We start from the raw sequence: 19,509 nt of genomic DNA, 5'->3' as shown, positions 1-19,509 counted from the left end.
TTTGATTTGATTTCCCTGATGGCAAGTGATTTTTGACACTTTCTTTTTCATGTGTCTGTTGCTATCTTCATGTAATCTTTGCATGGAAAGTGTCTGTCATATCTTCTGCCCATTTTTGATTGGTTACTTTGTTTCTGGTGTTTGAGTTTAGAAGTTCTTTTATAGATTTGGATACAGCCTTTATGCTATAGTGTCATTTGCAAAATATTCCCCATTCGTCAGGCTGCCTTTGTTTTTTTTTTTGATTGTTTCCTTGCTGTGTCAAAAGTTTTTATTTGATGAAGTCCCATAAGTTCATTTTTCCTTTGTGTTTCTCTTGCCTTTGGAATGTGTCTGACAAGAAGTGTTGCCGGTTGGCCAAGTTCGAGTAGAGGTTGTGTGCCTCTGTTCTCCTCGTAGAATTTTGGATGGTTCTCCTGTTGCACAATGAGTCTTTCATCCATTTTGGAGTCTTATTTGTGTATGTAATTGTGAGAGATGGTCCAGTTTCATTCTTTGCATTGCTGTCCAATTTTCCCAGCACCATTTGATTGAAGAGACTGTCTTTTTTTCCAGGATTTCTTTTTCCTGCTTTATCAAAGATGTATTTGACCAAAATGCGAGGGTCCATTTCTGAGTTCTCTATTCTGTTCCAATTGTCTATGTTCTGTTTTTGTGCCAGTACCATACTGTCTTTGTGATCACAGCTTGTAATAGAGCTTGCAAAGTCTGGAATCTGTGATCACTTTAGCTTTGCTTTTCCTTTTTCAACATTCCTTTGGCAATTCAGGGTGCCTTTCTCTGGTTCCATACAAATTTTAAGGACTGATTTGCTCCATTTCTGTTTGAAAAATTGTCCGGTATTTTATATGGGATAGCATTGAAGTGTAGATTGCTCTAGGTAGATAGACATTTTAACATGTTGAATTCTTTGATCCATGAGATGGAATTATTTTTACCATCTTTTTTTACCTCAATGTACTTTCATGAGTATTTATTGTTTCTGAGTAATGGATCCTTGCCTCTTTGGTTAGATTATTCCTAAGGTATACTATATGGTTTTGCAAATCTAGTAAATGGGATGATTCCCTAATTTCTCTTTCTTCAGTCTCATTGTTGGTGTACAGAAATGCAACTGATTTCTGAGCATTATTTGTATCCGCCACATTACTGAATTGCTCTATAACTTCTAATAGTTTGGGAGTGGATTCTTTTGGGTTTTTCCATATAGAGTATCATGTCATCCTGCGAGAAGAGAGACATTTTTTACTTTGCTTCTCTACCACCGATTTGGATACCTTTGATCCCATTTGTTGTCTGATCGCTGTTGCAAGGACTTCTAATTACTATGTTGAATAGTGGCGAGTGGGCATCCTTGTCGTGTTCCTGATCTTAGGGAAAGGCTTCCAGCTTTTCCCCCATTGAGAATGATATTTGCTGTAGGCTTTTCATAGATGGCTTTTATGAGATTGAGAAATGTACCCTCTATCCCCTACACTCTGAAGGGTTTTAATCCAGGAAAGGATGCTGTATTTTGTCAAATGCTTTTCTGCATCAATTGAGAGGATCATATGGTTCCTGAGTCTTTTCTTGCTGATATGATGTATCACGCTGATCGATTTGCGAATGTTGAACCACCCTTGCATCCCAGGGATGAATCCCACTTGGTCATGATGGATAATCCTTTTAATGTACTGTTGGATTCTATTAGCCAGGATCTTGTTGAGGATTTTGGCGTCCATATTCATTAGGGAAATTGGTCAGTAATTCTCCTTTTTGATGGGGTCTTTGCCTGGTTTGGGGATCAAGGTAATATTGGCCTCATAGAATGAGTTTGGTAGCTTTCCTTCTGTTTCTATTTTTTGAAATAGCTTTAGGAGAACAGGTATTATTTCTTCTTTGAATGTTTGGTAGAATTCCCCAGGAAAACCATCCGGGCCTGGAGTTTTGTTATTTGGAAGGTTGTTTATCACTGACTCAATCTCTTCATAATTAATTGGCCTGTTTAAGAAATCAATTTCTTCCTGTTTCAGTCTTGGTAGTTTATAGGTTTCCAGGAAGGCCTCCATCTCTTCCAGATTGCTTAGTTTTTTGGCATATAGCTGTTGATAATAGTTCCTAATAATCCTTCCAATTTCATTGGTGTTGGTTGTGACCTCTCCTTTTTCATTCATAATTTTAATAATTTGGGTACTTTCTCTTTTCTCTTGGATAAGTCTTGCCAGTGGTCTGTCAATTTTATTGATTCCCTCAAAGAACCAGCTTCTAGTCCTGTTGATTTGCTCTACTATACGTCTGGTTTCTAATTCATTGATTTCTGCTCTCATTTTGGTCAACTGCTTCCTCGTGCGTGGATTAGCCCTGTCCCTCTGTTGCTGTTCCAGCTTCTTGAGGTGAGAATATAAAAACTGCATTTTAGATTTTTCTATTCTTTTGAGTGAGGCTTGGATGGCTATGTATTTCCCCCTTAGGACTGCCTTTGCAGTATCCCATAGGTTTTGGACCGTTGTGTTTTCATTCTTGTTGGTCTCCATAAATTGTTTAAATTGATTTTTGATTTCCTGGTTTATGGAGTCATTCCTGGCTGGGATGGTTTCTTAGTCTCAAGTGTTTTGAGTTTCTTCCAAATTTTTCCTTGTGGTTGAGTTCGATTTCAGAGCGTTGTGGTCTGAGAATATGCAGGGGATAATTTCAATCTTTTGGTATTGGATTTGAGACCTGTTTGTGTCCCAGAACATGGTCTATTCTTGAAGGAAAATGTTCCATGGGCATTAGAATAGAATGAGTATTCTTTGGTTCTGGGGTGTAGTGGTTCTATATATATCATATGAGGTCCAACTTCGTCAAGTATGGCATTCAAAGCCTTTGATTCTTTGCTTAGTTTTTGCCAGGGTGTTCTGTCTATTTCTGATAGTGTAGTGTTGAGGTCCCCTACTATTAATGTATTTTTATTTATATGTCTCTTTATTCTGGTTAAGAGTTGGCTTGTGTATCTTACTTTGTGCTCCCCTGTTGAGGCATATATATTTATAATTGTCATATCCACTTGTTGAATACTTCCCTTAAAGAATATTATAGTTGCCCTTCTCGTCTCTAACTATAGTCTGTAGTTTAAAAATCCAATCCTATCTGATATGAAATTGCACCCCAGCTTTCTTTTTGAGGTCCATTGGCGTGAAAGATGGTACTCCATCCTTACTCTCAGTCTGAATGCATCTTTGGGTTTGGGAAATGAGTCTCTTGTAGACAGCAAATGGATGGAGTCATGTCTTTTTTATCCAATCTGCAACCCTGTGGCATTATGGGAGCGTTTAAACCATTTACATTGACACTAAGAACTGAGAGATATGATTTTAATGATGCCATGTTGCCAGTAAAGTCTTTGTTTCGGTTGTGACTTTCTGTTCTGTCTTGTATCACTCTTGGGGCCTTTTTACCTTTATAGAGCCCCCTTAATATCTCCTGTAGGGGCTGGTTTGTGGTTCTGAGGGTGGTTAATGACTGGCGATTCTGGAATGTCTTTTATTTCTCCATCAATTCTGAATGACAGCCTTGCTGGATAAATGATCCTTGGCTGCATGTTTTTCTCTGAAAAAGAGCTTTAAAAATGCTCCCAAGCCACTTTCTCTCATTCCAGGTCTGTGTAGACAGGTCTGGCGTAATTCTGATGCCTTTGCCTTGGTACGTGAGAAATTTCTTTGCCCTGGCCGCTTTCAATGCACTGTATCCCTTGGAACTAATATTTGCGAATTGCACTATGACATGGCCGTGGGCGTAGGTTTGTTGTGGTTGAGCTTGGGAGGTCCCTCTCTGCCTCTTGGACATGAATGTTTGTTTTCCTTGCTTGAGATTAGGGAAGTTTTCAGCTACAATTTGTTCAAATATCTCTTCTAGACCTCTGTTTTCTCCACCCCCTCGGGGATCCGATGATTCTAACATTGGATCGTTTCATTGAGTCAGTAATCTCCTGTCACCTATATTCGGTAGGCGTAGTTTTTAAGACCAGCTTCTATTTCGTTTTTTCCTCTATTAACCCATCCTCCAATTCACTAATCGTTCCTCTGCTTCTGCTGACCCTGGCCTTCAGAGCCTCTAGCTTTGATCTCATTTGGCTCATAGAATTTTTAATTTCTGTCAGATTGCTCTCATTCTCATTCCTTAGGGATTCTATATTCTCAGTAGGCCTTTTCTTGTTAATAGTTTTTCAATTCTTCTCATCATTTTGACCATCGTTTACTCTGAATTTCCATTTCTGATACTTTGGTTACATCCATATCCATTGTTTCTCTGGCAGGGCCACGGCCACTGTCTTTTCTTTGCTGAGGGGCTTCTCCTTCTTGTTGCATTCTGATGAGGGAGAGGTTGTGGGGTTGTCCAGAGCCCAAATTATTGACTGGGTCCCAGGCCATGCCACCCTTGTTTTATAGGGATCTTAGGGATGTGGGCTTCTTCTTTAAAGATTTTATTTATTTATATATGTGGCAGAGAAGAGCCAACCAGCGAGAAGAGAACACAAGCAGGGAGTGGGAGAGGAAAAGAAGCAAGGCTCCCAGCGGAGGAGCCCGATGAGGGACTCTTTTCCTGACCGCCGGGATCACGCCCTAAGCCAGAGACAGGCACTCAATGACTGTGCGCCACCCAGGTGCCCGGGTTGTGGGCGCCGATTTTTTTCCAGCCTGCCTTCTGTGTTCTGGGGGAGGGGCCTGCCGCGCTGATACTCAGGCAACCCTGTTTGGGTAGAGTCTCCGTGTCCCCTGGGAGGGGGTATGGGGGTGGGCACACTGTGAGCTGGTATTTCCAGGCTTTTGTTCTCTGGCGGCTTTCCCTGGTGGTCTGCTGTGCCTCTTCTGAGAATCAGAGTAGCAGTGGCCGAATCTCAGCCTCTGTCTCAGAACAGAGGGATCACGGCCCGTTCTCCACTGATGTTCTGGCCACTTTAACTCTGTTACTGTTGGTGCTGCTCAACCCTGCAGCGTCCCGGGATGTGCGTCCCACACCCGGCGTCCCAGCCCTCACTTCCAGGGCCGGTGCATCTCTGTCCTTTGTGTTTCTAACGCCGCCAGCCACCAGCCACCCCGGTGCGCTCCCGGATCTCCGGGTCTCAGTCTATGTCCGGTGAGCACACCGAGATTCCAGAGTTCTGTGAGATGCCTGGTGGCGCGCGTTCCCCGGCTCACGGTCTCAGTCAATACTCAGCGCTGGAGATGTTCATTTGTAGAGATCCAGATGTATCTTCCTGTGTCTCAGGCTGATTCCGTGGATGTTCAGGATGGTCTGGTACCTATCCAGCTCGACTTAGGGGACCGGCTGAAAAAGGGGTCCCCTACTCCTCCGCCATCTTAACTCTGTGATCCTGCCCTGCTTCTGAACTTTAAAGTTTTGTGAGCCAATAAAGTCCCTTTCTTGTTTAAGATAATTGAATTGGGTTCCTGTCCTGATTAATATAGGTTATTTGTATTTTCTTACTGATTTGTAGAAAAGTTTGTGTTTTACATTCTAGACTTACACTTTATGCCCTATATAGATTAATAAAATTAGCATGGCCTCCCCCCCACCAAAAGACACCAGCTATTTAAATCATAACATATTTTAGTGGCTTACTTATACTTACATACTAATTAGAACTCTTTTTTTTAAGATTTTATTTATTTATTTGACACAGAGAGAGAGCTAGAGAGAGAGAGCGCGCACAAGCAGGGGGAGAGGCAGCCAGAGGCAGAGGAAGAAGCAGGCTCCCTGCTGAGCAAGGAGCCCAAAGCAGGGCTCCAACCCAGCACTCTGGGATCATGATCTGAGCCAAAGGCAGATGCTTAACTGTCTGAGCCACCCAAGCGCCCCACTAATTAGAACTCTTAGGGGCGCCTGCGTGGCACAGCAGTTAAGCGTCTGCCTTCGGCTCAGGGCGTGATCCCAGCCTTATGGGATCAAGCCCCACATCAGGCTCCTCTGCTATGAGCCTGCTTCTTCCTCTTCCCCTTCCCCTGCTTGTGTTCCCTCTCTTGCTGGCTGTCTCTATCTCTGTCAAATAAATAAATAAAATCTTAAAAAAAAAAAAAAGAACTCTTAAAGACCAATTTACATGATTACTTTAAATATAGTTAGAATGTGTGGGTGGCTCAGTCGGTTAAGTGGCTGACTCTCAATTTCAGCTCAGGTCAAGATCTCAGGGTCCTGGGATCGAGCCCCATGTCAGGTTCTGCACTCAGCAGGGAATCTGTTTCAGGATTCTCTCTTACTCTCCCCCCCGCCCCCATACTCTCTCTCTCTTTCTTTCTTTTTTTTTTTTAAGATTTTATTTATTCGACAGAGATAGAGACAGCCAGCAAGAGAGGGAACACAAGCAGGGGGAGTGGGAGAGGAAGAAGCAGGCTCATAGCGGAGGAGCCTGATAAGGGGCTCGATCCCATAACGCCAGGGATCACACCCTGAGCCGAAGGCAGATGCTTAACCGCTGTGCCACCCAGGCGCCCCCTCTCTCTCTCTTTCTAAAATAAATAAGTAAATCTTAAAAAAAAAAAAAAGCCACATAGTGTCACTTCCACTGTACTCTGTTGGTTGAAGCAATTATAAGCCGATCCAGAGAGTACATGGACCCCCTACTTCTCTATGGGAGATATGTCAAAAAATTCGAGGCCAACTTTTACAATTTCCACAAAAAATATATAAAATTTGAATATCTTGTTATAAAAAGTATATCAATTTAAGTAAGTGTAAAATTCTTTGAAATTCAGTGTCCTCAAGAATTTTTTCTTCTAATGTATTAAAAATTACCTGCCAAATTTAAAGGCAAGGCAAAAGATAAATAATAATGAATATCAAAATTTAAATTTATTTAAATGTAGTTGAAAATTTTAACTCAGTTTTTAAAAACTTAATTAGGTCTTGTTAAGTATTTTTATAAACCTGAAACCTTTACAATTGTAGTTGTCAATGAGAAGAATAGGTGCTATGTCTCATATATGTTATATCTAGGCTTACATGTATACAAATGTAGGACATAATTGTTTAATATCACAAATTGTTTCTCAGCTGCCACATGCAACTGTTGTAAAAACTGTGCTAAATTTTGAATAGTGGATATAAGGAGTTCAAGAAAATGAACACTTTGCTCTATTGGCAAATATTTCACTATTAAAAAACTCTATTGCAGGGGTGCCTGGGTGGCTCAGTCGGTTAGGCGTCTGCCCTCAGCTCGGGTCATGATCTCAGGGTCCTGGGATTGAGCCGCGCATTGGGCTCCTTGCTCAGTGGGGAGTCTGTTTCTCCCTCTGCCCCTCCCCTCTACATGTGCTCGTGCTCTCGCTCTTGCTCTCAAAAAAAAAAAAAAAACCAAAACTCTATTGCAGTCATTTGATTTGAGAGGAAAGATATGATGGTCAATTTTTTCCCCAGTTATTTCTCCAACTTAAATTCTCCCCACACTCTGAAACAATGCCCATCTCTGATATCAGCAGTGCCTCAGTCTTCAATTTTTCACTTGGATACAGTCATCTTCTCTTCATGGACACAGGGCAAGAGATATGGCAGAGCTTTTTTCTGGGGACTGAACCATGTGAATCACAGCAGCAGATGGGTAACATTGTGAGTTGCCCAGTGCCATCACTGAGCACTGGTCTCCTGAGTGACAAAGGTGTCTGTGTGATTTTCACTAAATTCATCATTTTGGGTTTCTGGTTTATGGGTCCCTGTAAGATTAGGAATAGGGCAGGGGCCCCTTACCTGGGTTGGAAGGTGGTGCCACTTCTTTGGGAGCATGACCTTTTAGATTTTGTCTGTCTGGTCACTCTCACTGCTAGCTCCAGTTCAGAGTTTATAATCCAGGAAGCTTCTAAGAATGTGAAATTCCTTCAACAGTATTTTCACAGTAAATTATGGCCCATTTCAGGTTCAGAAGTTGATGGGCTGCCAATTTGTCTCCTATAGTGCTTAGTCCAACAAATCCAGTCAAATGGTGGGATTTGTTTGGGCAAAACGTTGAGTTCCAACATCTGGAGATGTCATCACACTTGACTCATAATGTTTCCTGGCCTTTAAATTTGAGTAGCAGTTTTGGTACATTGAATTCTCTTATTTATTTAAGGGGGGAAAGGGGACTTGTTTTCTATACACCAACAACGAGACAGAAGAAAGAGAAATTAAGGAGTCGAGCCCATTTACAGTTGCACCCAAAACCATAAGATACCTAGGAATAAATCTAACCAAAGAGGCAAAGGATCTGTACTCAGAAAACAATAGAATACTCATGAAATAAATTGAGGAAGACACAAAGAAATGGAAAAATGTTCCATGCTCATGGATCACAAGAACAAACATTGTTAAAATGTCTATGCTACCTAGAGCAATCTACACATTCAATGCAATCCCTATCAAAATACCATCAACTTTTTTTCACAGAAATGGAACAAATAATCCTAAAATTTGTATGGAACCAGAAAAGACCCTGAATAGCCAAAGGAATGTTGAAAAAGAAAAGCAAAGCTGGTGACATCACAATTCCAGACTTCAAGCTCTATTACAATGCTGTGGTCATCAAGACAGTATGGTACTGGCACAAAAACAGACACATAGATCAATGGAACAGAATAGAGAACTCAGAAATGGACCCTCAATGCTATGGTCAATACATCTTCAATGAAGCAGGAAAAAATATCCAATGGAAAAAAGACAGTCTCTTCAACAAATGGTGTTGGGAAAATTGGACAGCCACATGCAGAAGAATGAAACTGGACCATTTCCTTACAGCATACACAGAAATAGACTCAAAATGGATGAAAGACCTCATTGTGCAACAGGAATCCATCAAAATCCTTGAGGAGAACAGAGGCAACAACCTCTTCGACCTTGGCCCCAGCAACTTCTTGCTAGACATGTCTCCAAAGGCAAGGAAAACAAAGGCAAAAATGAACTATTGGGACTTCACCAAAATAAAAAGCTTTTGCACAGCAAAGGAAACAATCAACAAAACCAAAGACAACTGACAGAATGGGAGAAAATATTTGCAAATGACATATCACATAAAGGGCTAGTATCCAAAATCTATAAAGAACTTACTAAACTCAACACCCAAAGAACAAATAATCCAATCAAGAAATGGGCAGAAGACATGAGCAGACATTTCTGCAAAGAAGACATCCAGATAGCCAACAGACACATGAAAAAGTGCTCAAAATCACTGGGCATCAGGGAAATACAAATCAAAACCACAATGAGATACCACCTCACACCAGTCAGAATGGCTAAAATTAACAAGTCAGGAAACCACAGATGTTGGCGAGGATGCAGAGAAAGGGGAACCCTCCTACACAGTTGGTGGGAATGCAAGCTGGTGCAGCCACTCTGGAAAACAGTATGGAGGTTCCTCAAAGAGTTGAAAATATAGCTACCCTATGACCCAGCAATTGCACTACTGGGTATTTACCCAAAAGATATAAATGTAGTGGTCCGAAGGGGCACCTGCACCCGAATGTTTATAACAGCAGTGTCCACACTAGCCAAACTATGGAAAGAGCCCAAATGTCCATCGACAGATGAATGGATAAAGAAGATGTGGTATATATATATACAATGGAATATTATGCAGCCATCAAAAATTGAAATCTTGTCATTTGCAATGATGTGGATGGAACTAGAGGGTATTTATTATGCTAAGCGAAATAAGTCAATCAGAGAAAGACAGTTATAATATGATCTCACTGATACGTAGAATTTAAGAAACAAGGCAGAGGATCATAGGGGAAGAGAGGAAAAAAATGAAAGAAGATGAAACCAGAGAGGGAGACAAACCATAAGAGACTCTTAATCATAGGAAACAAACTGAGGGTTGCTGGAGGGGAGGGTGGTGGGGACATGGGGTGGCTGGGTGATAGACATTGGGGAGGGTATGTGTTGTGGTGAGCTCTGGGTGTTGGTAAGACTGATGAATCACAGACCTGTACCCCTGAAACAATACATTGTATGTCAATTTTTTAAAAAAGAAATAAAACCAATTGTAAATTCAAAAAAAAAAAAAAAACACCAAACCAAACACAAATAAAAAACCCACAAAAAAACTAAAAACCAAGTTGTAAAAAAGGACCTAAGCCTGCAAAACCTATTCATTCTTTGGAGCACTTTCTTCCCTGTGAAGAGTGTGTTCCCTGGGCATCTGTCCTAACTCAAATAAAACTCTCTTTTTTTCTTTTAGAGATTCTAAAAGGTTTGTTCATTTTGTGTTGACAGCAGTACCCTAAAAATAACACCAAAATAACATCATCTATCTATTTGATTACTCTTAGAAGTCTGATGCCAAAACCCAAACAAACTGAAAATTTCCATATTGGGGTGACAGTTGTATAAATATAAGAGAATTCACAAAAACATTATGTGTAAATTAAATTGTTTGTGTTTTCGTTCCACAACCACCCATTTTTTTAAAAAAATCCTAATGCAAGTTTATTGTTTAGATATTTCAAACCAGAGCAATCTTTAGCAGGTTTAGGAATATAAAAATAGTAGATTACTAAGGCTATCTAATCACTGAATATATTTAATTTTAATTGAATTCTCAGTTCTTCTCCAGGATTTCTCTCTCCTTCCCCCCAACTTTCTCTCTCTTTCTAAACACATATTGGATATTCTAGCATTTTAAATGGAGTTCCTACCAATTATATTTCAGAGAAACACAAATATGGACAATGAAAATTACCTACATGGAAAATGGCTTGTCATATCCTGGAGAGTTTTAAAAATTCTTTTCCGTTAGCCTTACTGGGAGGAGGGTCTATGCAAAAACTTTCTTTGAGTAGTCAGTCCTGAGCTGTTAAGCTTCTCACCAGAGTTCAGGAGGGCAGTATCTGTTTCCTCAAGATGGTGTGATAATGGGGTATTACAAAGTTCCTGGTGTGAAGCAAAGAGATAACAGCCAGAATGTTAATTAAAAAGAGTAGATTTGCTTTAAGGAAAAGGGCAAAGCCTTTTCCTTCCCTACACTTTAAAATCTTCTGGCTCCCACCCACACAAAGACTTGAAACAATAGAGTCAACAGTAAGAATGACACCTGTATGTTAACTCTTATGAAATATCTTCTTTTGTTTCCTTAATGAAACATTTGTCTTCATCTTCCTCTACCTTCTCCCTTGAGTAAGAACTGACTAATGCATTTTCTTAGTAGTGTACATTTAAAAACAAATCATCTCCTTTCCCCCAAAGTTCCTTTTGTTAAAAACTTTAGGCTGGGCCAAATGAGGGACTACACTGCTATACTGTCTGGGATCTTAAGGCAGTAACAGTGTGATAGCCTTTAAGAAAATACTGTCTTTTGTTAGGGTTAGGGATATCCTAATTGCTGATTTGTAACAAGGCAGAAGCTCTGAAATCCCCATTTAGGAACAATTACTATAATTTTATTAATTCCTTGGATTTGGTTATTTCACACAAAAGATGTTCTGCCCAGTATTCCTCACTATAACCTAGTGGTATCCTGCCATTAGGCTTATTTTCTACATTAGAAGGGAAGTGAAAAGAGAAAGGACAAAGAATCGTGATCTTGGGCATAATTACTGGATCATCAGAAATGTTGAATCATATAAGGATAAAAGAGGAAGTGGTTAAAAGAGTGAAGCACACTGTCAAAAATAAAAGGAAATAACTAGGAAAGAAATGACTCTTTGTTAGAAACTGGTATGTAATTAATTGAATATAGTTTTTTGGTGAGGGATTAGTGGTAAGAAAATACTAGTGTATAAATACATGTTATTTATTTATGCCCTTTCTCATTTAAAAAAAAATTGTGGTAGCAGATACTTGTGTAAATGTGTTCCTAAATTGAAAAAATACAGTGAAACAAAATAGTGGCCTTTCCTTCCTGAATGTGTTTAGAAGTGGCATCGTTTCTCATCTGTCTGGAGCAGTAGGGGCATACTAACACCTCACGTTTGTAATTACAATAACCTTTGCAATTACGGAGCATTCACATTCTTTTGACTTTTATAATAGCTTTGTTAGATCAATGACCTAATAAGGAACACTCCGAACTAAGTGACTTGTTCAAAGTGGCATCATTCCTAATTATTAGAGTCTCATTTAGGTAGTGCTGGAACTCATTTCTGCGATTTGAACTCACAGAGAAGTTTTCCAAGGTCCTTTCCAGTTACAAGGTCTTCTCTCTGGTTTTAGCAAATATAGAAATGTATCACAATATTTCTATTTTTATATTTTTATAGTGCTCTTATAGTCAAATAGTGTAATATTTTATAGTCAAACTGTGCTTTTAAATATAGAAATTTAGAAACAGTGGAAGGCAAATGTCTTGAACACTCGTGGCCCACAGATCTGCTGTTCATTTTTCTCTAACCTGTTCTGTGTCCTGAGAGTGGCCTACATCAGTGGGCTTCTGGTTAGGTTCAGTAGGAGATGGGAGAGTGGGGAAAGCAAGGTTGGATATTTATTCCTCAGCTTCTTTCCCAGCTGGGCCTGATTGCCAGTAGCTATCCTCTTTAACTGAAGGTGTAACAGACCCTGTGGGGCCCCCACCCATGTACCTTCAGTCCTCACCACTCCTTATACATGGTGGTGGCCCTTTTCCTGTGTAAACATCTGCCACTCCCTGCCTGAGGCCTTTTTATGGCCATGGGAGGATGCCCAGCCCAGGCACAGGGCAGGTCACTGGTGTGAGACAGTTGATCCCCAAGCAGCAGCTCTTAACCAATGATGTTTGGAAATTGGTGGATAAACACTGCAGCTTCCTCTCCCCGAGGCTGGGGCAACTCTGAGCCATGTTCTTTACCATCTCCCAGGGGTTCCTATCAAGACTGAGCCCCAACTGCACTCAGTGATGATCTACTGATCAGTGCACCTGGTATTGGCCTCCTTCCCTACCCTGTCTCACTTACCCAGTTCCTTCCAGTGCCTCCTGGGATTGCCTCCTAAATAAACTACTTGTGGTGGAATCTTAGCTTCGAGGTTGGCTTCTGGGTGACCCCAACTCAATAAAGAAGCCATAGTTCCTGTCAGGCAGCTGTCTCCTACAACCACAGCTTACTTTGTGGGTTCCAAGGACCTCTTCCTTCCTCTCCTTGCCCCTTCAGGCCAGACTTAGTCATGGACACCCATTGTTGCTAGCCCCAAGGTGATTCACCATCCCCAGTACACACAGATGCAAGACAGGCTGGGCACTGTAGTCTTTATGATGGGCAGCTAAACAATAGGTATTCTTTTAAGAAGAAAATTAAATAAGAAGAGTAAACATCCAGCAGTCTGCCACAGAGGCACTCTTCAAATTCTAAAAATTTTTGAGACCTATTGTGTGAGAAAATTAAATGATTGAAAGCAACACTAATCAGGCCAGCAATGATTACAATGCAATGGCCACCATAATGTCAATAAAAGCATCACGGTTATATCAGGTTGCTCTTCAGGATGATGGCTGTTTGAGAAGATCTGGTTCTGCTTCGGCTGTGCTCTTCCTCTTAGGGGCAGAGTTCTTGCAATGTCTCTATGGTGCTGACCTGATAATGTGCTAACCTAATACTCTTAGTTACAGCAAAGCTGTTCCCACACCCAGCTGCCTGAGGTGCTTAGTTTCATATGTCAGGCATTGCTGTGACAGTATTTATACTCAATTGTGGCAAAAATAAATTTTTTTACACATCAAAAAAAATTTGAGGGCTTTGATTTCTTGAACACAGTAGGTGAAAATCCCCATGTATTTTAGAGGAATGAAGTGAGCAACACACATTCCCTTCCCTCCAGAACTCCAACTCTAATAGTGAGGGAGGTTGGGGTGAAGACTGAAGGGAAATTTGGGGTGGGAAGAAATGATCACCAGTGTAAGTGGCAGGATACTTTGTTAAGATGTTAACTATAACAGGTTCCCAATCTTACCTTGGCTTGTTGAAATTACCCAAGGTTCTCTGAAGCATAGGGTAATAAGGAAGAAATAAAGGGGTACCCTTGAGGGCCAGGAAAGAGCAGAAATTCTGGAGCACTGGGAAGGGGTTGCAGGTTAGGTGGCCATGGGTAGGAGGGACCCTTGCTTGTTCTGTGGTTGTGTCCTAGTAGGTAAGACCTCAGAAAGGGTGGTCGTTGGGTGCCTTGGGGAGGCTCCACTCTAGGTACCAGGGCTTCTAGCTGAGGCAAAGCCCCCTTTCAGCCCTATCCTAGTCAGGCTTAGCATTGGAACAGAAAGCCTGTCACATTTCAAATTGGGCAGTGAAAATATCACGAGTGATTAAGGCAGGTAAGTCCTTCCCCCATTTTCTGATACATGCGCTTCTCCCAAATTCTGGTGTAAACCACAATTATGATTGTGATGGACTTTCTTGCCAGCTCAGAGGGAGCTAGTATTGGCCTTAAACTGATATAAAAAAAATAAAGGTAAGAAAAACATTTGGACACCTAAGTGTCATGGCTTAAGATTGAATCTGTTCCACACATAAATGCGACAAAAAGAAGAATGTGTCAAGATTTCTGCAGGAGCCCAAGCAATGTAACATAGCTATAATGAATCATGGCATAGTATTAGCTGTTTGGGAGCATTGCTGTCTCTTTTTCACTGTTTTTTTTCCAGGCTAGGGTAGTTAAATAGAGGAGGGGGAAATGATTATTTTCCTTATTGATTCTGTTCTAGCTTGCTCCCATTTCATACTACAAAGCATAATAACAAATAATTGTACATGTAGTAAAAATTTATGTATTAGTCAAGTATTAATGAAGTATTTTCTGGTAATTCCTTCTACTTTCCCCTAATCATATGTCATTTGAGCATATTCTGTGAAGTCCATGTTATTTATCCTCTGGATTATAGAGGCAGAAAAAAACTAGTTTGCGAGGCATTATGGCACACACAGAGTACAGATCCCTTTGCTCCCCCATCCCTTCCTCCCACAGACACCTTATTTAACTGGCAGCTTTCTCTTTGTCATTCCAGAGGCTTCAGAGCAGAGACCTCTATGCAATTTCTGTTTTTCCTCAAGAAATTATGGCGAACAGTCGAGTGGGTAGGCTTAGAGACATTTTCTATATATGATCTGTATATCCTTGATTCTAAGACAAAAACAGATTTTTATGTTTTGAAATTCAGAATGTGTCTTGCAATCAATGTCAAAAGCAATCTGTCTGTTTCCAGGCAGAGCTGTGAGTTATGCTGTGTTTGTCACTGTGCACGAGCATGCTTAGTGTTGTGTGGAAGCTATCTTTTCGTCTGATTGCCAACTCAGATGAGATGTTTGTAATGGTACTTAACGCAGGTGAATTTTATTTTTACATTTTATTTTATCTGATTAAATAATTTTTATTTTTTACCATAGGTAGTCACATTTTTTTTTTCATTTTATCTTTTCACTTATCTCCTACTTCCCATCCCTAGCCTCTGGCAACCACCAATCTCTTATCTGTATTTATGAGTTTGGTTTTTTTGTTTTATTTTAGATTCCACATACAAGAGAGATCATACAGTATTTGTCTTTCTCTGTCTAACTTTTTTTCATTTAGCATAATGCCCTCGAGGTCCCTCCATGTTGTCACAAATGGCAATATCTCATTCTTTTTTTATGGCTGAATAATATTCTATCATCTTCTTCATCCATTCATCCATCGATGGATACTTAAGTTGCTTTCATATCTTGGCTATTGTAAATAGTGGTGCAATGAACATGGGGTTGCAGATATCCTTTTGAGGATATGCTTTTCATTTTCTTCAGATAAATACCTAGAAGTAGAATTGCTGGATTATATGGTAATTCTATTTTTTAATTTTTGAGTAATCTCCCTACTGTTTACCATGGTGGCTGCACCAATTTACATTCCTACCAATGGCGTGAACAAGGGTTCCCTTTTCTCCACACCTTTTCCAACATTTGTCATTTCTTACATTTTTGATAAGAGCCAATCCAACAGGCATGAGGTGATGTCTGCCTGTGATTTTGATTTGCATTTCCCTGGTGATTAAAAGATGCTCTTTTCATGTACCTGTTGTCCATTTGTATATCTTCTTGGGAAAAAATGTCTGTTCAGATCTTCTGCCATTTTAAAATCACATTGTTTTTTGCTATTGAGTTGTATGAGTTCTTTATATATTTTGGGTATCAGCCCCCTTTCAGATATATGATTTGCAAATATTTCTCTCATTTGGTAGGTTGCCTTTTCATTTCATTGATGATTTCCTTTGCTGTGCAGAACCTTTTTAGTTTGCTGTTATCCCACTTGTTTATTTTTGGTTTTGTTGCCTTTGCTTTTGGTGGCACATTAAAAAAATCATCACCAAGGCCAATGTCAAGGAACTTATTGCCCATGTTTTCTTCTAGGATTTTTATGGTTTCAGGTCTTACATTTAAGTCTTTCATTCATTTTGAGTTAATTTTTGTGTATGTTGTAAAATAATGGTTGAATTTCATTCTTTTGCATGTGGCTGTCCAGTTTTACCAACAATATCGGGTGAATTTTCATTTAATTCTAGACTGCTAGTTGGCTCCTAAAGATTATTATTAGGCAAAGCTAAACTCATTTTTTAAAAAAAATGTGGACTATTGCCTGTTATATGTCAAACCAGAATTTTAAAAAGGGGATTGTTACATACTTTGGATTGGATCAGAAAACTTTCAGAGTTGGGAGAGATTTGTGTGACCAGTTCCTGTGCTAAGGAGTTTTACTTGGGAATGGTACATCTGTTGGAGAGTTCTAGCTAACCTTTTCCCTTAAAGTTTCTATGAAAATGTTTAATATTTAGTAGAAATAATATAAAAATGTATAAAGAAAAGTCAATAAATGAATGCACAGATGATGCTCACTGGGGCAGATGGTGCATGAACTGACCAGCAACCTCACAGGAGAAGGAAAGGTGCTGTTTTGCATCAGGCCCTGGACTCTCTAGCATGATGATCTAATGGTTAGAATTTCTTCTGGTAATTCCTGTGCCTGCCTGGGTTTCCAAATGCTAGCGGCTCAGCTAAGAATACATACCATCCTTTCTCAAAATGGGGGAGGCATCAGATATGAATGAGATAGGGGAGAGTTGGCAAACCCAGGGCCCCGGCAGGGCCGTGTCGGAAAAGGTGTGGAGAAAAGGGAAGCCTTGTTCACGCGGTTGGTAGGAATGTAAATTGGTGCAGCCACCGTGGAAAATAGTAAGGAGATTACTCAAAAAATAAAAAATAGACCTACCATATGATCCAGCAATTCTACTTCTAGGTATTTATCTGAAGAAAATGAAAAGGAGCATCCAGGGTTGGGTTCATTTTGCTGGATCAGACCAAGGGTCACTGTCTGGAGGCTAAGATATCATCATTTTCCTGCACCAAAACCGGATGCAGCAGTCAGTTGTCTGGGAACCAGGGAGTATTGTGTGACCAGAGCTGTGAAAGACCAGTTTGGGCAGGGAAATGCATAACCCTGTTGGTGACTGCCGGAAGACCTATTTCTTGTCACCTCAAACCAAGTCTCACCATAAGTAGGCTGGACATAATCATGACAACCTCCTGGCTATTTTGAGTGGCTAGCCAGAAGGGTAAGATGTAAAAGGGATCTGATTTATATTTAATATTTTTAATGGTAATTTGAGGGAGATCAGAATAGCCACCCAACATCAGCTATTTATTAAGCATATATGCAAAACACTGGACTAGGTGCTATGGGATATGAAAGGATATGGATGGGGAGGAGAGAAAAAGAATTTGTAGTCAGATTCAAGAATTTAAAGTCAATTCTAGGCTATATATACAAAATGTATTACACATGAAAAAAAGCCAGCAATGCAAGGCATTAAGCAAGTGTCAAGTAACTTGGCATATGTGAGAAGAGAATTATGCTCTCAGAATTTGGAAGAGGGAGGCTTAGCTGGAAGACCAAAGATTTAAGGTTTAAACTAGACCTTGAAGGATGAGCTGGCAGAACCACCTAGGCTAAGTAGTACTGTCAGAAGTTTGAAAGTCACTATTATCTTTTCCTGTTCTCCTCTTTATTCAGGTTCTGCTGGCCCCCAGTAGATGAGGGGCCTAATATAAAGGAGAGCAGGATGCCTGATTTGGCTTTGTCTCCAGGGTTTGTCACCGCTGGCTGATCTCTGCAAAGGCGGAGGCAATATGCAAGCTTCCTGCTATGGACTGGCCTGGTATTGTGGGCTATTATTGTCTTCAAAAACTGGGTGTGTGAGCCATGTTGTGAAAGTCTTGAGCATAAAATTCTAGAGGCCATGTGTTCTTTAAAAATTTCCCCTGCCCCCTAGGAACAGTAATGTCCAGAATTCAAAGACAGAGACTTATGCCCTTTGGAGTCTTGAGTGCCCAGCAAGTACAATCCTGGGTACTTAGGGTTGGTAAAGTGTGGTAAATTTTTCTTAACTTCAACTTTCCTCCTTCTCAGAACTACTTTCAGTTCTTTGGCAGTGATCCCATTTAAGGGTGGCCCTCTGGAGAAACGTAGGCATTTTCCTTCCTTTTATTATTATTATTTTTTCAAATCTGGAATCAGCTGTCGCTACTCCTTCCTGCCCTCCCCGGTTCCAGAGTTTCTGACTTCTCCCTTGAGACACTTCTTTGGAAACTTTTTGAGCCAGTAGAGAATCAACTTAAAGGCTTTTTTACTTTTAGACCAATGGGAATATTGTGTGTCATGGATAGAAAGATTTGGGTACTACGATTATCATATTGAGTCTATATAACAAGGCTGTTTCCTTGTCTTGGCACACAGCCTGAGTTAACTTTGCTTTGCTGGATGTAGATACAATGAATTTTGTTTGAACGAGAAATCATGTGTAACAAATGCTTTTGCAAAACCATGTCCATTTAGCAGTTACTTTAATAAATATGTGCTTCAGCAAGGGGTTTTTGTACAACAGCTGGGTTTTTAAATTCCTATACAGTGTTTAACTTAACATTTTTATAAATGAACTTTTTATTTTAGAGTAGTTTTTGATTTACAGTGAAGTTGTGAAGATAATATAGAAAGTTCCCATACACTTCATACCCAGTTCCCCGTTATTAACATCTTAAATTAGTGTGGTACCTTTATTACAATCAATGAACCAATATTGATACATTATTATTACTAAAGTTCATACTTTATTCAGATTTCCTTAGTTTTTATACAACATCCCTTTTCTGTTCCAGGATCCCATATTTCATTTAATCCTCATGTCTTCTTAGGCTCCTCTTGGTTGTGATATTTTCTCAGACTTTCCTTGTTTTTGATGACCTTGACAGTTTTGATAAGTAGTGATCAGATATTTTATACAACGTTCCTCAACTGGGATTTGTCTGATGCCTTTCTCATAACTATACTGGGGTTATACAGTTTTACCACAGACGTAAAGTGCCATTTTAATACATCACCCAAGGGCATGCACTATCATCAGCATGACCTATTGCTGTTGATGTTCTCTTGGTCACCTGGCTGAGGTAGTGTTTGTCAGGTTTCTCCTCTGTGAAGTCACTCTTTCTTCTTTCCTTTCCATAGTCCATTCTTTGGAAGGCAGTAACTATGTGTAGCCCAGGCTTAAGGAGTGTTAGGCTCTACCTCCTAGAGGGCAGAGTATCTACATAAAGTATTTGGAATTCTTCT

Source organism: Ursus maritimus, unplaced genomic scaffold (assembly GCF_017311325.1).
Source record: "Ursus maritimus isolate PB19 unplaced genomic scaffold, ASM1731132v1 scaffold_7, whole genome shotgun sequence".
NCBI lineage: Eukaryota > Metazoa > Chordata > Mammalia > Carnivora > Ursidae > Ursus > Ursus maritimus.
Note: the sequence above shows the minus strand (reverse complement) of the source record.